This window comes from Gavia stellata, chromosome 27 (assembly GCF_030936135.1).
Source record: "Gavia stellata isolate bGavSte3 chromosome 27, bGavSte3.hap2, whole genome shotgun sequence".
Lineage (NCBI taxonomy): Eukaryota > Metazoa > Chordata > Aves > Gaviiformes > Gaviidae > Gavia > Gavia stellata.
The window spans coordinates 5,840,760-5,859,202 of NC_082620.1; the positions used below are offsets into that span (position 1 = coordinate 5,840,760).

At 54.1% G+C, this 18,443-nt stretch overlaps 1 protein-coding gene across 1 annotated transcript in view; it reads left to right on the forward strand.

The window, feature by feature from the left end:
• The window catches only part of AGRN (agrin), a 128,014-nt gene that overhangs the window by 9,709 nt on the left and 99,862 nt on the right, over nt 1–18,443 (forward strand). The gene's annotated exons all lie outside the window — the stretch shown is intronic.

Consider the following 18,443-nt stretch of genomic DNA (forward strand, 5'->3'; position numbering starts at 1 on the left):
GAGGGTTGTAATGTTGTGCCATGCTCATGGCGCACGTGTGCCCCACAGCGATGCTCAGCACAGGGCCCGTGGGCTGACTCGTAGCTGTCTGTGGGACAATGTGAGGAGTGCTGACGTGCCTGTGCCAGAGAGGGTGGCTGAGTTACTAGTGCTGCTGTGGGTGTAACAACATAGCTGTTGGGGAGACAGCCTGTATGTGCTCTTCAATAGGGTCTTGGACCTCCAGGTGTGGAGATGTGCCTCTATGGAGAGCAGATCTGGAGAGAGTTGATCCTTTCTTCTACTTGCTGCCCAACCACCTTGAAAACGTACTTCTGTAATAACCCATTCACTGGCTTCTCTCTCTCCCCCCTTTATGCTTGTCCTGTGTTCCAGCAAGAGCTCTGAGCTTATGGGGGAATGTGGTGCCCCAAAAGCCCTTTGCTGGTGTCTGAGTATGTCCTGAGAGCAGATGAGTAAACAAGGGAAGGAATGCAGGAATTCTGCACGGACAACAAATAAACACGCGGATTGGCTCCCTCCTCCCCCTTGGACGTGCAGAGGAGAGGCCATAACCCCTTTTTCCAGCTGTGAACGCTGACAGAGGTAAATGACCGAACTCTCGATCTGGGAGGCTGGGAGAGAGCTAGTTCAGCAAAGTGGGTCGCAAGAGGCATGTCTCTTGAGTGGTTTTTGTACGAGGGAGGGACACCGGACGTTTTCTGCTTATATATGTGTATTCCATCTTGCACTTGAAAGGTATCAGTCCTGCTCCTTCCTTGCACTTGTGGAGCGGGAGGGAGGAGAAAGAAGAGTGTGTCTGTGGTGGTTTTTGTTAAGCCTGAGCAAACATTTGGAAGAATTCTGTCTTCACCTAGTTTGCTGTGTTCTTTGGCATGCTCATTTTGCACACGCTGGATGTGAGCTGGGGTGGCTGAGCTAGGTGGTTCCCGTTTGTGGTGAAGGATGTTGTCTCTGATGAGATGATGAAAGATCTAGTTTTCCTGCTAATACTATAGATTCAATGTTGGATTTATCACTGGGACCCATTCCTGCTTTTGCCTTTAGTAGGGGAAGATTCAAAACGGTGTTGCATTGGTGTGATGCCCGTTACAGCCCCTGGTGTGTCGGGGCTGGCTGTGTTTGCGCTGCGCTGGGACCTGCTGCAGTTGGGGACACATCCTAGCCATGGACAGCTTTTCTTGCAGAGGGCCGGGATGGTGATGGACTGTTGTTCCCAGCATGCTGTACCTTGCAGCTGTACCGGTGTCCTGGTCCCAGGAGGGGAGAGGTGGGAAGTGCCTGTGTGCGCCAGGCTGTAAGTGGATGTGTTTTTCTACAAGCATGCCCTCTGATGCAGTACCATAGGAAAGATTTGCTTGATGTTGCTCCCATGCTGTTGCGCAAGGGAGTTGAAGGTGCCAGAGCTGGGCATGTCTAAACTCTCTTTATTGTGTACTTAAATTGCAGGTCCATACAATTATAGGTGGGTTATCTTTCCTCCCTGCTGTGTTATCCTTTCCTGATGCCAGGTAGCTGATTCTTTCTGGGACTCCACTCTTCTCTGAAGATCATTTGCTGAATAGCTTGCTTCCTTTAACTAATTAGGCCACTCTTCCCGACGGCTCACCAGGATGCTGTTGGCATGCAGAGGTAGGGTCAGCCTGCCTGGCTGGTGGCTCAGGGCCAGCGGGCTGGTGTGGGGAGAGTGGGGATGGGAGCGGGCTGGAAAACAGCCTGCAGACAGCTTCCCATGTGTGGTGGAACCGATTTCTCCAAGCTGGTGGAGACCTGTCCAGACTGTCTTGCTGAGAAATGACAAAAACAAGGCAACCTTGAGTTACTAATATCTCGGGTAGGTCAAAAAGTGTTGCTTGGGGGTGATGCAGTGATTCTTATTTTGGCATCCAGCTGACTTGGCAGCTGTTTCGCTTGCCTTGATAAACCCACCTTTCTTGCCATATCCAGTGGACTTGCTTTTCTTCTTCCCACATCTTGGAAGCCTGGTTGTTGCGGGAGTATCCTGCGTGCTGGGTGCTAGCAGGTTCGCTGTAGAGAGCATGAAACAAATCAATCCCCAAATCCTCGGTTTCCCTCAAGCTCTACCTATAGCTCAGGCCTCTCCTGAGGTCTGTGAAAGTCCCTTTCAGCTCGCCCAGCACAGCTACCCTGCTGCCTTCTGGGAGGCGATGCAAAACCAGCCATGAGAACCTGCTCCTGCCACCCTGGGAACTATTTCTGAGCTCCGAGTCTGAGAATTTAGCTCCAGGACTTGTTTCCCATCAGCTCCCCGCAGGAGGGTTCAAAGCAAAGCTGCCCAGAACACTGCTCTTTGCTGCACTTTGAGTTTAAAAACAAATCTTTGAGTGCTTTTGCAGAAAGAATTGGAAGAATGGTGGCAGCTGAGTGGAAAAACATGAATGTTTTGAGTGTCTTCATCTCCTGTTGCTCCAGCTTGGAAAAATCCTAGCCATCAAAATCTTTTCTGTCTAAAAGGGGAGTTCAAACCAGGGCATCTCTGTGAAACAGCTCAGGTTGGAGTAAAAACAGTGTTTTGATTACACTAAACTGTAGTAAAAATGCTTTGACCAGCTGTAGTCAAAATGCAAGACGCAGCTAAGCTCTGCAAGCTGGCTCAGCACTGAGGGTGCCTGAAGGGAAGTTTTTTGGTGCTGAACGGCAGAGGAGCAGCGCTGGGGCTTCTGCAGGAGGCTAGGACCCAGGTTTGGACGGGCCCTTGGGCGAAGGAGGATGTTTGCTCTGCCTCTGTGGGGGAAAGGGAGCCGGCCCCGAACAGCACGCAGTGCTGGGTAGCACGGGGAGGGGATTTCCTCTTGTTCTTTGAGACATCTGGATGAGGCTTCCCGGGGAAAGAATTAGCCTGATAAGCCACAGCCTCGCTGTATTTGTGCCTTGAATGCTGGTACTGCACGAAGAGGGCTGGAGTCGCTGCGCAGGTGTTGGAGCTTCCCAAGGCGCACCACCAGCAGGCTCCGTGCTAGGAGCGGTGCTTTCCTCTTCTTGCTCTCCCTGACAAGGCCATCAAGCACGCTCTTCTGGAGTTCAACAGCTGACTAATCCCCGAGAGATCTTTCCCCTGTGTGTGTCTCATATTTCACTTTGATCACAATTGCACTTGAAGAAAATCAAGATTTTTGTGTATGGTGTGGGAGGGACTGTGTTGACTCCGTACTGAGCTGTCTGGGTGGAAGGAAGTGCAGATTAAACCTTTGTTAGGGCCTTGGTTAATGAGAACCCAGAGCTCCTTTTAAATAGTGCCTTGCTTGTGGCATGATTTGCATTAACGCTGGTGCGATTTCTGCAGCCAAGACTGCTTTGCTAGCTTTGGAGATGTGCGTGGACTTTGAACCTCCTGGGAAAAGCCGCGTACATTGGCTTTAAGTACAGTGCACAGTGAAACCTGGTAGCGTTGGGTACATAAGCACACGGTGTTGTAACAGAAGGTCCTGCTGGTGGCTTGTCCCAGAGCAGCATGGCCAATATATCTTCAAGAAACTCTTGCTCTGTGCTTTAACTAGTGCGGTGTCACCTCAAATTCTCAGGTGACATGGAAAATAGGGCCTGTGAATGAAGGCGGGGGGGTGTTAAGCCTTCTGGTAGGGACGGATCTGCCTGTCTTGGGGCCAGTGCATGGGCGATGCTCTGCCTCCCTGCTGGGAATTATTCCAGCAGTCAGAGCAAGGCTGAGGACTGACCCTCTATGTGCGCATGTAGCAGCCGTCCCAAACCCTGTCTGGACTACCCGCCAGCTTCTCAGGCTGCTGCGACTGGTCGTGGCCGCTGCTGCGCTTGTGCTTCCACGGTGCTCAGTAGTTTCTATGCCGCCTCCTCCAGCCCCGGTGCGGCCGCGGGGCTGGGGCTGCTCCCGCTGGGTAGGCAGCAAGGTGGGTGCGTGTTGTGCTGGCGTGGTCGCCTTTGGGTGCTGTAAGTCACCCTGCCTGGGAACTGGAGGGGGCTAATGCGGTGTCTTGGGGCGCTGCTGTGAGGATAGCATAGAGGCTTTTGAAACTTTTCCGTAGAGATGCCCATAATAAAGCTAGCTAGTCTGGCTTGTGTTCAACATGCAGTGTGCTGCAGATGCTCCATATGTTTAAAAATGTCACTTAGCTCTTATTGAAATTCTGATTCTAGCCAGTCCAGAACTCTCCTCTGACTTTTCATCTCTGTGGCAACCCTATAAATTACTCCTGTGGAAGAATTGCATCCAGTCCTGCAGCCTCAGTTCTCCCATATCCGCTTGGGAGCGGGACTGCTTTGAAAGCATCTCCCTTTAAGTTATACACTGTCCACTCCGTTTTGTCTTCTGCCTGTTCACTTTTATTCTGTCCTCTCTTTCTTTCTAGGTCTCTGCCTCCATAGAACTGAGACGTTTTGTTCTTGTAAACCAGCCCATGCAAAATTTTCTTTTCAGGCTCCTTACAGAGACTGTAAGGCATGCACAGTAGGCTCCTCTCAGCAAGGAAATTGCTGGCACGGGTTTGTGTTAGGTGATTCGGGTTGTGGTCACTTCCCATGCTCTGGTCTCTCTGCAGCCCTTCTCCACCCCTGCAACTATTTCTTTTTAATCCATCCCTGGCATTTTGCTGTGCTTCAGAACAGGCGAGGGAGGGGGTTGGAGGAGGGTTAGTGTGTGGGTTTCTTCTTAAATAAAGTGGTTTTTTCCCTTCCCTCCTCTTGGCTCTGTTTTGAATTGAAGATAATGAGAACAGCATCAACACCTCCGTCTCAGGAGGGTGAGAGAGTTAGCCAGCAGCTGTAAAATGCAGTAAACTGAGGGGAGAGAATCCACCACTGGACAATCCTGGGGGCCCCTTCCTGCCTCCCCGGCCACGGGCTGGGGCAGCACGGGCACAGCAGGCAGCTCGGGCTGGGGCAGACGTCCTCTCGGGGCTGCCACGTCACAGACTGGGACGGGGGAGAGCAGGGGCTGACCTGCGGGTGAGGTGCTGGCGCGTCAGGGATGGATGGAGCCAGGTACTGGGGCTGATGCTGCAGAAGCCAGCCTGGCCCTGCCGCGCTGGCTGGACCGGTGTTTGCAGGACGCACTCTCGCTGCTAGCGTGGGGGGCCCCGCGCGTGGGCCAAGCATAAGGGTCTGTTTCCTCCCTCCCTTGCATGGTAGTAATGCAAAACATCCCATGGGTTTATGGCAGTAGCTAAGAGTCGATTTTTGTTTAGCAAATTCCTATGGAATTTTAAGCTGGTGTGGGAGGCTACTGATCTGGGAAGGCTCCTTTGGCCCCATTTCCAACATCCTGCTGCATTTCTCTGCAGGATCAGCTAGGGCTCCTTGGTCAGCAGCACAGACGGCGTATCTCTTGGCAGTGCCGGCTGCGCAGTCGTGACAAGTGCTGGGCCTTGGCCATGTGCTCTTGGTTCTGTTTTTCCTTTGTTTGCTCCTCTAATAACTTGGAGGGGGACCATGGCTTGCTGCCTGCTGTGCTACAGGGGGGAGCTGCTGCTGCGGGCTCTGGCAGGCTCAGTGCCTCCTTCTGCGGTGTGTTTTCCTATTGAACTGCTAGGTACTGATGGGTGCTGGTCCGGGGCTAGTCCATCACCTCCTGGCTGGTGGGAATGCACAGGGAAGCAGCATTCTCCCTGTTTCATCCTTTTTGTACAGATGGAGGGTAGAAGGGAAGGGATGTGGGAAAGGTATTGTGAGTTCCCATAGGGGACCACTCTGAAACATTTCTGTGTCCCACTTTCAGTCCCTGCAGCCTCCTTTTGGCGCTTCCCGCGTGCAGGATTCTTGCACAGCATCAGCCTTGCTCAGGGGACTTGGCAAGAGCTGTGCTGCAGTGCTCCCAGGGAGGGGGTTGCTGCAGGGAGCTGCTCCATGGGCATGCAAAGCCTTTGGTGGTGGTGCTGGGGGCTGCGGGTGCAGGAGAGGAAATCCCCCGGAGGGGGCTGCCGAAGGGGGCGGCAGGGCATGGGTGCAAGTGGAGGGACACTTCCTTCTGGCAGGCATCACTGTTCCTGCTGACAAGGCTGGCTCTGAATCTCTCCCTCTGATCATCTCCTAAACTGAATGCTTGCAGATTTGGGACTCTGGCATCTCCTTCATCCTCTTTGCACCCCCTGGCTTTGCAGAACTGTTTTTCTGACTCCTTGATAACCGGTCACAAGGCAGGACTCGGGTGCAGCTTTCCTGTCTTGCTGTGTCTCCCGGACACCCCCTGTTCCCATGTAAAATGGGGAGCTGCATGCATCTCTCCCTCCTCCAGCTGGATGAGAGGTTGGGAGCCTGTACGACACCTGGACCCAGGCTGCTTTAGCCCACGTGCTGGAGGTCAGCCCTGCAGATGCCGCAGGCTGCGGGGCCAGGCTTTGCAGACAGCCTGTGCCACGTGAGCCTGTACGCACTGACTGTTGCTTTTGGTCACAGTCTCACCAGGACACAAATCTGTAACTTTAACAGAAGGTGTTGGCTGTGCTAAAACTGTTTCTGTCCAAACCTTCCCTGTCACTCGTTCCCTGTCCGCTCCGTGTCTCTCTGCACAGCATCAAACATGGGAGGGAGCAGTGAGCCCTGTCACACTGTGTGTGCTGGAAGTGTAAATTAAATCTACAGGTGTGGCTGCTTGTAGAATGCAGTCAGTCAGTCGCATGTATGAATTTAGATTGTTTTAATGCTATAACCAATTCGCAGCCACCTTAGGACTGAGTGGCTCAGCCTTTCTGGCAGGGGCAGAACTCGACTTTCTGTTTCTCTCTGCAAATTGCCGGCTCCCGCCGCTCCAGGCGGGCGATGCTCTCCCTTCACCCAAGGCTCACGCTGCTTATCTCGGGCTCTCTCTGGCTGACAGCTGTGGCGTGTGGGCGCACAGGCCAGCCCAGGTATCCACAGAAACTGTGCCAGCAGAAGGGATGGGAGGGGAATGGCTCAGTACTCATCTGGTTTCCAAACGAAGCCCGGGAGCTGGGCTCTGCTGGCGGGGAGAACAGAGCTGACCTGTCCCGGCCTTCGGGCTGTCCGGAGCTGCGGCGGGGCGATGGGCAGCACGGAGCGGGCCAGCCTTTGCCCCTGAGCCCCCCGGGGCTGTGCCTGTCAGAGCTGCCAGGCGTCTGCCGGAACTGCCAGCACCCGCCCAGGCTTGCTCCGTACTAATCCTTACCCGGAGTGGGACTTCGGTCTGTTTATCTTATTAAACACTCTGCAAAGATCCTGCATTCCTTTGGGATGACTTCCAGGAGCAGGAGAGTGCTTTGATGTGCTGTGTGGCCGGGGTGGGGACAGAGTGGCCCTGCGCCCCAGGACTGGATGGATAACCTCCTCTCCCTGATGGGCTGTGAGTTGGAGGAGGTGAATGGTGCTCTGCAAGCTGCTCCCGCCTTACCGAAGCCATTCTAGCAGTGCCTTTTTCTTTTTTCCTTGAAAAACTGCTTCTCTTCCCGCATTTTCAGCTCCCTGAAATAATTTTCTTTGATTAGCGAAGGAAATGGGACTCTAGTGCTTTCAATAATTCATACCCAATTTGGCTAATTTCAGTCTGGCTGCAGCACAGACTACAAAGTGAATAAGAATGTGTGAGGCTTCAAACTACTTCTTGTTTCTAATTTTTACTCCCCTGGCTCCTCCTGTGTCCAGCAGTCATGTTGGTCTTGGTTAATCTTACTGAACCGTGGCAAGCTGAGCAGCGTGGCTGGTGTGCGCAGGGGCAGTGCCTGGGCTCCGTCCCCAGTCCTGCCTCAAGCCCGTGTGAATTGCTGGTCCTCCTAAGCTTATGCTCTCCCACCCACTGTCTCACCCACTTTCTCTTGTCACTTGAGTGCTTTATGAGTGACCTCCATCACCTTTGCAGCTGAGACCTCGAGCTGACCAATACCCCCATGTGAGCTCTTGTGCCTCGGCCAGATCCCAGCCCTGTTAATTCCCTTTGCATCCTCAGGTCCATATTGCAGCTTCACCTGAAAGCTGCTTTCTCGGGTCAGTAAATGTGCTGCCTGTTTGCATTGCCTTGCACTGATACACAGCTGCTTTGTCCCATCCCAGAGGTAGTGCCAGGCAGGAGAGATCTTGTGGATCATGCAGAAGCCTGCTATTAAAGTTCTTTTGCAACAAAACCTGCTGTACCTCTGTCTTTAAGCAGCTGGCAGAGTGGGAGCCGTGGCTGGGGTTTGCCTGGCATGCTGCAGAGCGGAGTCTGCGTGTGGTGTTCTTGAAGTAACCAGGCAGTGGTTTTCCTCCTCAAGCTGAGGCCATGTGGATTTAGCTGGATTTCTTGGATTTAGTGGATTTCTGCCCTGTAAGAGGACCGGCACTGCTACTCGCTGTTTTTAGACTAGAGGTGCTCTTTCACAGCTGGGCTTTGCTTATAGCCCCGCTCTGTAGCTTATTCCGATATCTCATCTCGGGCTGCCTTTTCGGGAGAAGAAGGAAAGCAGGTTAAAATGGCTCTGCTGCCCCTCTCTAGATTCAGGAGACAAACCTTAATGTCCTCCATGACCGACTGCCTCTTCATATCCCATTTTTTTCCCTGCGTAGTAGTGGGTGTTGGGAGAGAACTGCATACTCCCAGAGGATGTTGTGTCATCTTGATGGGCTGTAAGTGCATCTTCTGTCTAATATTAAACCTCTGTGTCTTGCAGGGATGCTAATTAGCTTAAGTGAACGGGAGGACTGGCTGTGCCTCAGCATCTTTGATTTGTGGGTGATACTCAATTAAAACAAGGGGCACAGAAAAAGGCTGAGGGAGCTTTTGCTGATCTCTGCACTTCTAAGCGCACTGCCTCCCTTTGGGTATTTAGTCCTCAGTTCTGTGTTTCAGGCGAGCAGGGCCAGACCAGCATGGAGACCAGCTCGCAACTCTCTTCAGCCACGCGGGAGGGCTTTGGGTTGGAATTGATCTCGTCCAAACTGCTCCTCCTGGGGAGAGAGGGAAGCACAGAGGCTCAGAATTTGTTGGAGAACAGTGTGAAGCGGTTATCTTCCCTTCAAGGGCTTTAAAGCAATTTGCCCATGTTAACAAGCCATTTAACTCCCCTAAGTGCTGCCTGCATGTCTGTAGACTGAGGCAGGTATGGTAAGCAAGCAGCACTATGGTCCCAGTTTGCAGAGCAAGACTGTGCCCCAGCAGGGAATGGGACCCAGGAGTCCTAACTTGGTGGGCTGCTCACGGCTGCCCTCAGCAGAAGGGGAAAGCTCAGGATAACTGTGAATACCCACCTGCATCTTGACTCGGAAGGGATGGGGCAGACACTTGGTGCTGCAGCCAGAATACCAGAGCTTTACAGATACATAGCGAGGCTGTTGGCACCTAGAATGGGAGGAGAGCTGATGACAGGGGAGATCTCCCTTGAGGGGCTGTTCAGGATCATCACTGCTATAGCACTGAGTCGCTGTGGACTCTTTCCTGTTATTTGTGGATTCCCTGGGACTCTCCCTGCTATGGCATGCCCCTGGATGCACTGGCAATGTACATATGCTTTGAGTTTCCACCCGCCGGCTCTTCCTTCGGCCTTCCAGGCTGCCCACAAGGCATTATCAGCCTGTTCCTGACTCCGTCTACAGCAACAGGGAGAACAGGGCTGCTGTGAGCGCCGCATGCTGATCATGCATGCGTGGTGTCGAGGTGGTCTGCCAAGCGTGCTCTTGGACGTTATACCTTGGCTTGTTCTTTTCTCTGTAAAATCCTAGCATCGCTGCTGCTCTGGAGAAGTGAGCAAATAGAAGAGGCATGGAAATTGGACTTCTTTAGCTAAAGAGAAGCACAGCTAGAGCTAGTTCTTGTCTTCCTTCTAGCATAAATGCCACCGATGCAACTTATCCATTCCGCTGAACCAGAGCTGCAGAACCCAAAGGCCAGGAGGGATGCTCAAGAGTTTGCTTGTAACCACATGCCACTGTTGCATGCATGTTGTGTGGTGCTGAATTAAAGCCCCCACCTGAGGCTAAATTGATGGTCTGAAAACTAGTCTTTAAACTTCTTCCCAGCCTCTTGTGCTGTGGCAATGTTTGTTGCAGGTGGAGGACTGTAGCCAAAGCCTTGAGCCTGGCTGGGTGCGTGTTAACTCCTACCAGAGCAGAAACTGCCAGGTGCTGAGCTTTGGTAACCAAAGGGTTGAGTAAATTGTGGCCTTCCAGCACTTGCAGTACTTCTGAACCCCCAAACTGCAGAAGAGAAGTCACTGGAGGGCGGGGGTGGGAGAAAAATCAACCAATACATTGCTTGCCAACTCTAATTCAGCTGCCAAATTGTGATTGTCTTGGCTCTGAAGCTGTTCTCCTTGGCCAAGAAGCACTGTATCTCTCTTTCTGGGGAAAAAACCCAATGCTCTGGGGCCTTAGGTCAGTTCAGGCCTTCAAGTACTTCTGTAAAATCAAGGGATAACTGCATTACAAAGGAAGCATCAGCCCCAAAGAAATGGCGGTAAGGGTGTAAAAGTGATCTGAATGAAGTCTCTAACTGTGTAAGGCAAGCTGGATCCTGGCTTCCCACCTTGGGCAGAACAGCCCCAAACTTTCCCGGTTTGCATGGCTCAGGAAGCAGCGGGCAGGGATGGGTATGGACACAGAAAATCAAATTGGCCACTTGGAGCTGTGTTTCCAGCTCTGTGTTCTCTGTTAACGTGGTGAGACTCCTGGTTCAAGTGGAAGGCAAAAAGTCATCTGAGCTTTGGGAAGAAAGAGAGGAGCGAAAAAGAGGTTAGAGCATGTTCTGGGGGCTGTGCCTCGGTACCAGGAGCTTCCTTTGTCAGTACCATGGGCTGGCTCCTCTGCTGCCTTTTCCACGGTGCTGAGACCCCTGCACCCAGCGCCTGCAGCGCTACCTGCGGGGCTCTGCCCGGGGGTCTCTGACTGCCCCTGAGGGTCAGGGCAGGTTGGGGCTCACCCTGGCCTCATCCCTCGGGTGGTGCTTCCCCAGGTACCAGCGGAGGCTGAGCAAACCTCCGGGGAGGGAGCGAAATGCCTGTGTGAGGCATTTCTTGCACCCCTGAGAGCAGAGGCAGGGGTGGTTCTGGACCCCTTCGTAGGGTTCCTCTGTCCGGAGCCCATTTCCCTGTCTTTCTGTGCAGTCAGCCCGGGAGAGAGGTGCTTCCCTGGGCTTGGCAGGGCACTGCACGCCAGCGGTACCGGTCCTCCCCCTTGCACCTTTCTGCCGATAAACCTTAATCCGCTCTTGTGCTAACGGGCAGCGGCTGGGCGGGCAGCCAGGGCGGCATTCCAGTCATAGCTCAGCCAGGTAGGCTGGCAGGAAAAGCTCTGCTCCATGGGATCTACGGAACGAGGTGTAGGAGGAGCAGCCTGCCCGCAGGAAAGGGGCGACATGGGGAGCGAGGCGTTCCCAGCCGCACTGGGGCGATGGCCCAGCAGTACTGGTGGCACTGAGTGCCCACGGGTGCAGGCAGGGGTGGCATCCTTCCCCTGCATGGGTGGGTGGTCTCTTGTTGCTGATCCTCTCTTCCGGGTCCCTGCTCCTGCGATGCAAAGCACTGCCGCTGCCTTTCTCTTAGTGGCTGTCCTGGTAGAAGAGGACATACACTGATTTTTAGATGGTAGTGCAGTGATTGCTGGGGAAAACCCAGCAGCTGGCATTGTGCAGCAGACCAGAAAGGTCCTTGCTTTGAATTTGGGACTGATCCTGTAACTCCTGGCTGGCTGCATTTGAGACGGACGCCCAGCGGGAGAGGAGCTGGAGAGGGCTGGCTGTACACCCCTGCCTAGCTGTGCTGCGGGATGCTGCACTCCGGTTACAGACCGGGACAAGTGTCTGGGGAGTCCGCTCTTCCCTGTGTGTCTTCCCAGAGGGAATGGCTCCTTCATGGTCATGTTTTATGTAATTGGGATCCTCTTCAGTGTTTTCAGTGGCATTTTTATTATGGTGGCCGAGGAGCATTTTTCCTCTACAGGTGCAGGATTGTACTGTGGCTTCATCTCTTCTGCAGTCATATTTTGCCAGGGGATTCGTTCGGGCTGAATCCTTTTTCTGCCACTTACTTCTCACTCTGTTGGTACCCAAAAACTTTACTAATGAACAGATCTATCAAGGCTATGGCGTCAGAATTGAGTCCTCTTCCTCAATTACCCCAGCAAATCCTTTTGGCTGGGCTGTGGGAGCCATTCGTGTGGCTTGGGATTGGCGAGAGCTTGGCCTGGGGTAGGCTGTAGCTTCATTTGGGCAGCTGTGCTCTGGGGGAGTCAGCCTTTGAGAAAACAGGTTCTTTGTCTGTCTTATTTGTCCATCTCCTGCAGCCAGTTTCTCTCTCAGCTTTTCTTGTTACACTGGGCTGTCTGTTTATGTAGTGATAAAATCCCTGAGCAAATTGTTTTAACTGATGCTGTTTATCTAAGAGATAAACTAGGATCAGTGGCAGCTCCTGGCAGTTGCATGGGGAAGCTCTGTCATGAGGAGCCATTTGAGCTCTGTTTAGGTGAGCGCTCCCGCTTCTTCCAGCATGGTTGCTTTCCTAACAAACTTGTCCCAGACTAAGCATGGAGACCAAGACTTGCAGAAATCCCCTCCTCCTTGCCGCCTTTGCCTTGCAGTTGGGATACCAGTGCAGTGGCACGCTGATGGGTGCAGGGCTTCAGGAGAGAGGTGTTTGCCTGTGCTGGGGTGCGTCCTGCCTGGGCTGGCGTCTGGGGGTGCAGTGACCGCAGGCTGTGTCTGTCAAGTGGTCTGCATCCCCGTATCCACCCCACAGCCTGCTGCTCCCTCTCCCTTACCCCATCCCTGCTCCTCCGCAGGGAACAACCTGCTCCTCAGTTTTAATGTGTCATGAAAGCCTGGGGGCTGCCTTCATCTGCAGTGCCAAGTAAGCCATAGAACAAAGCTCAGGTAGTTCTTACAGGGCATCTCTGCAGCAAGCAGAGCGTCGTCTTAGTATTTGGAAGTCTCGGAGGATGTATAACTAAGTGGATTGGATAAAAGGTGGATTTAGGTATGGGGAAGCTTCAGGCCCAGGACGTGTGCAGAACTGGCTCCTGCATCTGTGCATGCTTTGACCCGGTGCTCTGATCGTGGGGTCCTGCAGCCAGACCTGGAGCCGGGCGCTGGAGCCCCTGTTGTCTAGCAGCCCTCTACCCCAGGGGTGGCTGGTGTTTCCTCGGATAAGTAGCCAGGTCACTTGTGGCTTTGTTTAATAGATGTGCTGAGGAGTGAGCTCTTCTGCGCAGGAAGCGTTTCCCACCCTCGGTGTCTCCCTGCCCCCACGGGCGCTGCATTCCTGGGCAGTGAGGTTGCCTGCAAACAATGGCACAGAGATGCATGTCCCTATACGGTCATGGGTGACGTAACCCTGGCGAGGGAGAGACCCCTTCTCTAACTTAACTTTTTGGTCAAGTCTCCATCTTGGATGCCAAATTTCTGGATCGCCACAAGCTTGGGAAGGGGGAAGGAAATATCTCGTCACTCTGTACGGCTTCTTGCTGCCGTGCCTGGGGACACCAAGCGCATGGTCCCCTGTGCCTGCTGCTGTGGGCCAGGGGAGGAGGGAGCCATGGGGCTGGAGCTGGGCCACCGGCGCTGCTGTGTCACTGGCAGGTCCCCGGCTCGGTGGCCCTGGGCGTAAGGGTGCGTGGCAGGGAGAGAGGAAAGATCCTGACAGAGGTTGCCCACTGCGGGGGCTTCCAGCCCTGCCCTTGAAGAGTAACGTCCCCGTCTCCTACACACCACGCATCTCCCCGGCCTCTGCTCACCGCTGTCGGCACGTCTCGGCAGGACCGGGCAGCCCACAGCTCTGCCCATGCAGGTGCTGGGGCCTCTTGGCCGGGGATGGGCTTTCATGTAGAAAGAGAAGTCGGTGTAAAGGGGCGTGATAGGAGCGTATAGGAGGTGCAGCGTATAGGAGGTGAATTTTTGCCTGTTAAAGACTGGAGGGGTGGAAGAACTAGGCAGCAGGCTCAAAGGGGGAGGCCACTTTTACGCAGAGACAAGTTAAACTAAGGAATTTTGTTGCCAATGGATGGTGTAAGAACCAGAAATATTAAGGGGCTGAAAAAGGATTAGGCAAAATCATGATAGGTGGGTCAATCAGTTATTTGGCGGTTGTGTAAGTTAAGCCAGTTCTGGCTGAGGAAGTCCCTGAAGAGCTAATTTCCAGATCGTGGGACAGTATAGGGTATAGGCAAGCCTGCTCAGCCCTTGCCTGGCTCTGGCACTCTTCCGTTAAACCTCTGCTACCAGCAGCCGTCAGCAGGATATGAACCAGAGGGATCCTTGGTCCTGCCCCGTTGGCCCCCCTCGTTCTGGTCTCTCCTCCAGCGTTGTCACTGTAAGGCTTGGAAGAAGGTGGTGAGCTGCAGCCTGGGAGCAGTGGCTGTCACGCTGCCTGCTTGCTGTCCCCCGGCGCAGGGAGCGGGACGTAAAGCCAGGCTCGCATACGGGAGTTGCCAGGGCTTCAGTCTTCCCAGCGCTGTAACCCCAGTCCCTCCCAGTGCTCCCTCCTGGGGTGTCCTGCTGTGCCCCAGCCTGTGAGGAGCGGGCAGGCTGCACGCCTGCCTGTGTGTGCATGCTTAGGCGCTCTCTGTTTGCAGGGTGGGTGCGTGGCTTCCTCAGCGCAAGGCTGGGCAGGTCCTTGTGCTGCAAAAACTTGCCTAAGAAGCTGCCTCTCTTTCTCCAGTCCCCTCCTGGGCTGCTTTCCCTTCAGTCGTGCCTGTCCTCCCCTGCGTTGCTGGCCCAGCAGGCTGCCGTGGTGAGCGGTCGCTTGGCCATGGGTAGCGTTCCATCCGCAGCGTACCTCTCCCTGCACTGCTCCGCGCTGCAGGTCGGGAGGAAGGAAGGGGGATGCAGCAGCATCCCAGTGAGTCCTGTTTGAGCTTGTGGTCGCAGCGACCAGACACGGGTGGCAATGCTGGCACAACAGCCCCGCGCTGTTCATGCCTCTGGGGGAACTGGGGCAAGATGAGGGGATGGGGTTGAATCTCTTCCTTCTCCCTCTGCAGTGCACAGAAAGGACAAATTTCTGTCATACTTGCCGGTGGTGAGCTGGAAGTCTATCATGACTTGCCGGTGGTGAGCTGGAAGGGTGACAGTGCTCCGCACCCCAGCTGGAAGGATTTGGCTTGAGGACCCTTAAATGCGTACCAAGACACAGCTCCGTCTCCAGCCTTTTTTCCCCTTTCCCTGCCCAAGACTGCTGTCCCTCACGGCATGCGTGTGCTCTGTTTGCGTAACCTGTTCTGGCATGTGCCCTGGTCAGGTGGATTATGTGGGGCAGAGCTCTGCCAGCCTGGAATGCCAGCTATGCATCCCCTGAGCGCCCCTGGATGCAGAGGCAGACACCCTCTTGTAAGATGCCAGTAGCTTTCCTGCAGCGCTGGTGCCTCTCGGAGAGAATTTGGGCAATGCCAGAGCTTGTCAAAAGATGTGAGAGGGGGAAGGCTTGGGAGGCAGCACCTCTGCCGGGCTGGGGAAGGCGCCCAGCCGAAGAGCAGTGCCGGTGCAAAGCTGGGTCTGGCGGTTAGGGTGTGAGGCTGCTGGAAAGCAGCTGGCATCCCTGCCTCGCCGGAGGCTTCTTGTGTGGACTTGCTCGGGTGCTGCGAGGCTGGGAGCTATTCCTCTCCCTCCACGGGAGGCGTGGGAGGCTGTGGGGTGGGGAGCTGGAGTTGCGGAGTGCCTGCGGAGCTCCAGCAAGGAAAGGCAGCGCTGCCCTGGAACGGCTGGGGAAACTCCGGGCAGTCCTGGCTGGGGAAGAGTTGGGCTCTGCCTTCCCGAGGCGGCGGCTGCTGGCTTAGCAGCTCACGCCTGAAGAGTAGAAGCGTGATGTCCTGTGTGCCCATGCTTCCCACAGAGTTCCCCTTCCCTCCCTCACAGGTTGTTGTTCATGTAAAAAGGTTTTAATCTCTTTATGGCGAGAACTGCTGGTTATTTTCCACTGACACCCAGGCGGGACTGCGCCAGGCACAGCGCTGCACTGTTCTCTGCAGGAAGCTGAGGGTGAACCTTCTAATCCTGTAGAAAAAGTAATTTTCCATTTGAGGCAATGCCTAACTCGTCTGCAAATCCATGGTCTTTCAGTGCCGGCCCCAGAGCGGCGGGTTCCTGGCTCCTGAGTGGTACCAGGGGTGTAGTGGGCAGGAGGGAGCTAATTCCTGTGATGTTCTCATAGGCGGTGCAGTTATTCTTAGAGGGCTGGGCAAATCCTACAATATTATCAGGGTTCCTGCAGTCCTGTTGCCAGGGTTTGTCAGTAACCCCTAGGGACTGAGGCATATATTTAGCTCTCGGAACAAGGCCTGTTTTTGCTTGGTGGAATAGTATGGCTGGAGATAGTTTCCTTGGAGGATGCTGAAGGAGTACCCCGTGCCCCCAGAGGTACTTCTCATGAAAAGCAGAATTCTGCTCTACTTGGTCGGGTCTCCTGCTCATGGCTCTGGCTCGTTGGCTGGGGCTGTCCTCCATTGCTTAGACCAAATCTTTCGAGTTGGGTAGTTTAAGTGCTCACCTTTGCCTCTGGACTGTGCTGTCACTCAAGGCAGAAGAATTACAAGGTCCAAATCAGCTGGCTATCTAAAGCTGAACTCGGGTGGTCCCTTGTTCCCAGACTTCTCCCCTGTTGGTGCAGAAAAGCTGAACTTGAGGTCCAGTCAGAAACTCGTGGGTGCTCAGCATGGGATGGGAATGGAGAGCTGGGATGAGAGGGGTGCCAATGGTAGAGGTCCTGCTGCTTCTGGTAGTGGAGGCTTTTGTCTCTTCATAACACTCGTAAGAACCGTTGCCTTATACTGAACAGGCGCTGCGAGGCTGAGCCCCCTGGTACGTCTTGTGTGGGCAGATGTAATACCAGGGGACACGGTGCTCCTTGGAGCACTGCTGCGTGACACGGGCGTCTGGGCTGTGTGCAGCCTTCTCTTGGCAGGTGAACTAGAGCGGTGAATAGCAGGCACATGGGGCGGAGGGATCTGCATGCTTCCTGGGCAAGCTCTGATGTTCGCAGGGATGTGCTGCGCCAGCTGGTCCCTCTCTTGTCTCAGCTGAACAAAGCCCTGGCCCCACCATGGCAGGGCTGGCAGTGGTTTGCACAAAGCTCCTGTATCGAGCCTTGCCACATGACAGCCCTTCTTTCAGCTTTGTAAAAACCTCCTTTCCTGCCAGTTTCATGTGTTTTAATTATTGCATAGATGGGGTGGTGGAGGGCTCTGGTTGTGGCTTAGATAGTAGAGGTGGCACTGCCAGACTGCAAATGAGGCTCGTCACTCATCATTATTCCTTTCTTCCCTCCCTGCTGCCTTAAGCTGGGCTGTGCAGCAGCAAAGCCCCATGTGCTGGGCTCATCTGTGTCACTATTGAGCTCTGGGGCTCTTTTCGGGGGGAAGAGGATGGTGAGAGGAAGTGGGGAGGGGGTGGCCGTGGGCTTGCTGGAGCTGGGAAGAAAAGCAGCTTTGTGAGGCTGCCCCATCAACCCAGCAAATGCCTGGCTGCAGCCTGGTCTTGATGCAAGCACCTTCCTCTCTTCGCTGTGCTGCCTGGGAGGGAGTCATGGTCTGGGCTGCTGGAAGATGGAGCCAAACTTAATCTTCTTAATGCTCTGGCTACAAAGATCATTAAAGGTGGGAAAACGGCTACAGAAATATGATGAAAACTTGCTTTCTGGGGTGGCCTGTCTGAATCAACGGTAGCAGCTTGTGCAGAGCATCTTACCTGTCTACCCTGATAAGGAGAACAGCCACGGCTCTTTTGGTCTGTGCTAGTCTGTCATTGCTTCTGGTTTCTAGGACCGACATTCACGTTAGCAATGGGTTGCTTCTGTTTGCATTTTTCAACCTGCTTACTAGTGTCTGATGCCTGTTGTGCTGACCGTGTGAACGATGAGCTGGATAACGTCCAGCTGCAGGTACCTGGGAAAGGCTCTTGCTCTCTGGGCAGGCTGGGATAAGGCTGTGGGGAAGCTGCCTTGCCCAGAACTGCTACCCGCTGAGCATGCGTGCAGGGAGCAGCTTCGTCGGGATGGCTTTTCCTGGAGCCCTAACGCGGGTTTTGGGCAGTCTGTGCCACCCAGTCCATGCTTGGCTGGTGCGATGTCTGTAAAGAAAAGGCAGCGTGTGCTGGGAGTGGAAAACAGCTGCCGTTTGGTTATTCCATGGACCACATGCAGTCTGCCTTCCATGGAAATGAAATTCTTTCCCACTTTATCTACCGGATATATCCTGTTGTGAAGTTTGTTTGGTGTTTTTATCTCCTGTAGTCCATCTTTGTTTTGGAGCCGCTCAGTGGAACATCAAAGGCTGGATTTTCCCACCCACTTACTCGGGGAAGTACGCAGCTGGCTGAGCCTAAGGGCAGTGCTGCTTTATGGTAGAGCAAGAGCCTCCATCGGAGCAAGTGCCCGCTTCGCTTCTGCATGTGCTGGGAGATCCTGAGCCATAACCCAGGCCAGCCTTAAAGGTACTGACAGAGTCCTGGGCAAGCCTTCAAACCTGGGGATGTGAGAGAGAAGCTTCTGCCTCCAGAAGTGGCTCTGGTAAATAAAGAATGTCTGAGTTTAGACCCTGTATCAAAGGGA